Raw genomic sequence first — 6,001 nt, 5'->3', positions numbered from 1 at the left:
TCCATCAGGTTTATTGTCATCAACTTTGCCCCTGTTTCAGATTCAGCTTCCCTCCAAGCATATTCTCACAAATGCCACAACCAAATTTCCTTCTTTTGAATTTGGATTAACTGCTTCACTCATGTAAGTAAGCACTTTTTAGTGATTCTAATAGCAGTAGAGTAATGGATTTTTTTTCTCAAAAGAGAATTATAGATAGCAATAGCCTCACAACAAATCCAGGATACACAATTATAAATGGATTAGCCCAAATCTCAAACATTTGAATAGTTTTAGTGTTATCAACTCCAAACCTGTTTCAAAACAGGACAATAAATTGAGAGACGAGTTGTTGGGGCAAAGAATTAGCAACTTTATATGGAAAACCAGCAGACTGAGTAGGTGGTAGTAAATCAGTTAGCATCCCAAAGAACCAACTTTTTTTTTTTAATCTGTGATTTTGTTTTTAATTCTTAAGCCTTATGATCATCTCTTTTACAAACCTGTGCTAATGATATAGCTCCTCTACTTTCACGCTTCTAATGAGTTGACAAAAGCACTATTGCCAGTCACGCAGTAGTTCTACAGATGCATTTCTGAATGCCTGTTTGAGAGAAAATCCTGAATTATAACTTAGTCTGACTTTGTAAAGAACACACAAGCAAAGTGTACTAACAGATCTTGTCACAGTGATTTTTAAAAGCATCTGATCTTAAAGATCAAAACGTAGGAAGTGCTAAATATTCTTTATTTGATGCTATACACAAACCACACTAAAATGCCTTTCATTAAGTAAAAGGCAATATTTTAGACAGAATTTTAATTACATTGGTACAGTTAAGATCACAAAGATAAAGTGGGCCTTGTTAGTGTATCTTTAGCCCTTGCCTTAACAAACTAAACACAGATGAATCTTGCTCTGTTCTATGAGATACTGAAGGGATCTTAGCATTTGAATATATTAATATAACCAGTTACAGAAAATCTAAATATAAAACCAATCTCCTACAGGTTTTGAGAAAGCATTCACCATCTCCCGAAAAAATTTAACAGTCCTTATTCAAGTTTGATCGTCTTTTTAGGTGGGGAAAACAGTGATAGTACTTGTTGAACTGGAATTATTATCAACATTTTAAAAACTGACCTTGTTCATTTAGCCACAAGCAAATCTTATTTAAATCAGGACTGCCCAACAGAAATATTCCATCAGCCCTTCATGATTTGAATTCTAGTTTACGAGATCCATTTAAATACGGTACACATAAAAAGGGGCTTCCCTGGTGGCTCAGATAAAGTCATGAGACATTTCTGGTTTGTAATAAATAAGGTAGTGGCCAACTATTACTCATTAGTAGCTCTTTTGAGATAAGCTTCAAGTCTGCCCTTTCCCCCTTCTTCTTAATGCCAGCAAAGATCATTTTTGTTCCAGGTATGTACTTCTTGGGATCATCCAAGTATTCTATCGGCGTCTCCTCCCCCCAGGTGAGGTCTTTGTTCTTTTTGGCATCTGTGTAAGAGAATCCAACAGCCTGACCTGTTTGTCTTTCCCCTAAACAGATCACGGAGATTTGGCCCAGTCCTGTGCTTGTCTTCCTTTCAGTTCGGCACTGGACACCCTTCTGAACAAAAATCTTCCTTCTCTTCTCAGCACCACCTATTTTTAAATCATCTTTCCCCATTCGTGACTGAGAGGTTCCCGCTTGTAAGCCAAAGGTCCCATTCTCTAAGCCCAAGGACACACCAGTCCATGCTCAACTGCAGGTGTTGGTGCAACCTTCAAAGAACCATCTTAACCCAAGTTAGAATTCAGGCTTCTTTTATGCCCAAAGTGGAGGGAGTGTAGCTGGTTGTCGCAAACTTCTTGGTGTGTGAGTCCTTGGTTCTTGCAGCTGTCCAGGTAGGTCAGGTCACAACATTGCTGTAAGTCTCCAACAAGAAAAAATGTTATTCTCCGTTCTGCAGCCTTTTATCTCTATATGGAAAAGTGACCTTTAAAGGTCAGAGTCTTGAGAATGGGCTATTGTGTATATTTCAGGCTAAAGTAAAAGTGAAGTCGCTCAGTTGTGTCTGACTCTTTGTGACCCCTGTGGACTATAGCCTACCAGGCTCCTCTGTCCATGGGATTTTCCAGGCAATAGTACTGGAGTGGATTGCCATTTCCTTCTCCAGGGCATCTTCCCAACCCAGGGATTGAACCCAGATCTCCCACATTGTAGACAGACACTTTAACATCTGAGCCACCAGGGAAGTCCTTCAGGCTAAAGGCAACATCTTTTTACAAAGGTACAGAGCCCTAGGACTAAGTACAGGCCACAGACCACAAAGGTTAGAGCTGAAGGAACAGATCCAATATAGAGTCAGGTTTGTTTTCCGTTACACTAGGAGAAGATCTTGTCTGGATTGCTCTAAGTAATTTGTCTGGGGTACAAAAATATCCCAGGTAGGCTGTTAATTACCCCAACTTTTTGCTATTTCTATACTCCCACATCAAGTGGGCTAACATTTCTGGGTTCCTCTCAAGTGACCTTTTGAAGACTTATTGTGATACTGTAGATTTTTACATAGAAAATCTGCATGAACACACTTAGTTCAGGTTCTAAATCCACCCAATACAGTACATCAGTTGTATTAATGGAATTAATGTTAAAACAATGCTCACTTCAGTAACTTTATTTTTCTTATTAATAAAATAATTTATAATAATTGTAGTGTATAATATAAAAAGTAATTCATACTATATAAATATATTATCTTATATAAAATAATTTTAATAATTATAATGTATAATGTAAAAGTAATTCATACTATATAATATATAAAATAATTTATAATGATTATAATAAATAATTTCATATTACTTAATTATTAAATGGGGCTTCCCAGCTGGCTCTAGTGGTAAAAGACCTGGCTGCCAATACAGGAGACATAAAAGATGCTGGTTCAATCCCTGGGTCAGAAAGATCCCCTGGAGGAGGAAATGACAACCCACTCCAGTATTCTTCCCTGGAGAATCCCATGGATAGAGGAGCCTGGCAGGTTACAGTCCATAGGGCCACACAGAGTCAGACATGCCGAAAGTGACTTAGCACACATGCAGTTATTAAATACTAATAACCACATAGATCATTCCTTGTTAGTTCTGCACTTTTCTTTCCCCGATTCTGGTGTATCTAAAACTGATTTAAATCTTTCAACAGTGATACTTTCGCTGAATTTTTCAAGGGGCCTAATTACTTAGGAATTAACAGAATGTATTAACCAGGTTTGTGCTTTATGTAAGCCGGGGCCAGAACCAAAAGGCTTAGGCTTTCTTTAATCTGTTTTAGGATCACATTACCTAGCATGGAGAGTCAACCATTGCTCATACAGCATCACGGCTGAGGAACTGCCCTCAGCCCCACCACAGGACAGTTTAGATTAGAAAATGAAAGAGGATCACATGTCCCATCAAAAGGACAGGGTGAAATCCATTTATGGAAGGCAGTGCACTTTTGAGTCAGACAGACCTGTTCTTTGTTCAGTCGAGAAGAACGTGTGCTTCTGAAACAGTGGATCAAGTTAGTTCCTGGAACTGAAAAAATATACCCGTGTTCCACTTAAAAATTGCGTTACTGGATTTCTCTGGCATTCCAGTGGTTAAGATTCTTGCTTCCACTGCAGCAGGGGTGGGTTCAATCTCTGGTGGGGAAACTAAGATCCCACATGCTGCGTGGTGCAACCCCCCTGAAAAGAAAAAAAAAAAAATAAACTTGCCTTACTAAATCAAGGAGAAAGACAGTGCAGACTTCTCCATGCCCTTAGATTCCCTTCATACTACACGGTGCTGTTACAGGGGAAAATAGCCCAGTAACTCCTACCCTCTCTTTTTTCTTTCAGTACAAATGAAGGCAAGGGTGGTTCTGGCAGCCCCACAAGGCAGGCAGGCAGAGGGCACGATGGCTCCCGTTAATATTATAAAAACAAGCCTGAACCAAACAGCTCTGACAAGATTGCTACACAAACCAGGTGGGACTTGTTTTTCTGGGCATGACAAAGCAAGTCGGAATTGTACTTCAGTTTACTAACCCATTGTTTCCGTTCATTTATTGCATGGAAAATGACACTTTTAAACAGTACCTTTATTCAAAGCAGTTTTGTATAAATGTATGTTACTCTCACGGGTGTTATTACCACTTTACTTTTTTTAATTTTAAATATTATACATACTAGAGATTCAGTTCAGTTCAGTCGCAGTTGTGTACAACTCTTTGCAACCCCACGGACTGCAGCACGCCAGCCCTCCCTGTCTATCACCAGCTCCCGGAGCTTCCTCAAACTCATGTCCATTGAGTGATGATGATGCCATCTGACCATCTCATCCTCTGTCATCCCCTTCTCCTCCTGCCTTCAATCTTTCCCAACATCGGGGTCTTTTCCAATGAATCAGTTCTTTGAATCAGGTGGCCAAAGTATTGGAGTTTCAGCTTCAACATCAGTCCTTTCAATGAACATTCAGGGCGGATTTCCTTTAGGATGGACTGGTTGGATCTCCTTGCAGTCCAAGGGACTCTCAAGAGTCTTCTCCAACACCACAGTTCAAGAGTATCAATTCTTCAGCACTCAGCTTTCTTTATAGTCCAACTCTCACATCCATACTTACTACTGGAAAAACCATAGCTTTGACTAGGCAGACCTTTGTTGACAAAGTAATGTCTCTGCTTTTTAATATACTGTCTAGGTTGGTCATAACTTTTCTTCAAAGGAGCAAGTGTCCTGTAATTTCATGGCTCCAATAACCATCTGCAGTGATTTTGGACCCCCAAAAAATAAAGTCTGTCACTATTTCCATTGTTTCCCCATCTATTTCCCATGAAGTGATAGGACCAGATGCCATGATCTTAGTTTTCTGAATGTTGAGCTTTAAGCCAACTTTCTCACTCTCCTCTTTCACTTTCATCAAGAGGCTCTTTAGTTCTTCTTCACTTTCTGCCATAAGGGTGGTATCATTTGCATATCTGAGGTTATTGATATTTCCCCTGGGAAACCTGAGTCCAGCTTGTGCTTCTTCCAGCCCAGCGTTTCTCATGATGTACTCTGCCTATAAGTTAAATAAGCAGGGTGACAATATACAGACTTGATGTACTCCTTTTCCTATTTGGAACCAGTCTGTTGTTCCATGTCCAGTTCTAACTATTGCTTCCTGACCTGCTTATAGATTTCTCAGGAGTCATGTCAGGTGGTCTGGTAGTCCCATCTTTTTAAACATTTTTCACAATTTGTTGTGATTCATACAGTCAAGGCTTTGGTATAGTCAATTAAGCAGAAGTAGATGTTTTTCTGGAACTCTCTTGCTTTTTCGATGATCCAACAGATGTTGGCCATTTGATCTCTGGTTCCTTTGCCTTTTTTAAAACCAGCTTGAATATCTGGAAGTTCTTGGTTCACGTACTGTTGAAGCGTGGCTTGGAGAATTTTGAGCATTACTTTGCTAGCATGTGAGATGAGTGCAATTATGCAATAGTTTGAGCATTCTTTGCCATTGCCTTTCTTAGGGATTGGAATGAAAACTGACCTTTTCCAGTCCTGTGGCCACTGCTGAGTTTTCCAAATTTACTGGCAATTGAGGGCAGCACTTTCACAGCATCATCTTTTAGGATTTGAAATAGCTCAATGGCATTCCATCACCTCCACTAGCTTTGTTCATAATGAAGCTTCCCAAGGCTCACTTGACTTCGCATTCCAGGATGTCTGGCTCTAGGTGAATGATCACACCATCGTGATTATCTGGGTTATGAAGATCTTTTCTGTATAGTTTTTCTGTGTATTCTTGCCACCTCTTCTTAATATCTTCTGTTTCTGTTGGTTCCATACCATTTCTGTCCTTTATTGAGCCTACCCTTGTATGAAATGTTCCCTTGATATCTCTAATTTTCTTGAAGAGATCTCTAGTCTTTCCCATTCCATTTTTTCCCTCTATTTCTTTGCATTGATCAGTGAGGAAGGCTTTCTTATCTCTCCTTGCTATTCTTAAAACTCTGAATTC

At 39.5% G+C, this 6,001-nt stretch overlaps 1 pseudogene; it reads right to left on the bottom strand.

Annotated features, from left to right (window-relative positions):
• Positions 1-779: 779 nt before the first annotated feature.
• Positions 780-2,032, bottom strand: LOC132343588 (cytochrome c-like; annotated as a pseudogene).
• Positions 2,033-6,001: the final 3,969 nt, after the last annotated feature.

Source organism: Bos taurus, chromosome 2 (assembly GCF_002263795.3).
Source record: "Bos taurus isolate L1 Dominette 01449 registration number 42190680 breed Hereford chromosome 2, ARS-UCD2.0, whole genome shotgun sequence".
Lineage (NCBI taxonomy): Eukaryota > Metazoa > Chordata > Mammalia > Artiodactyla > Bovidae > Bos > Bos taurus.
This window is presented reverse-complemented; position numbering and strand designations above follow the sequence as displayed.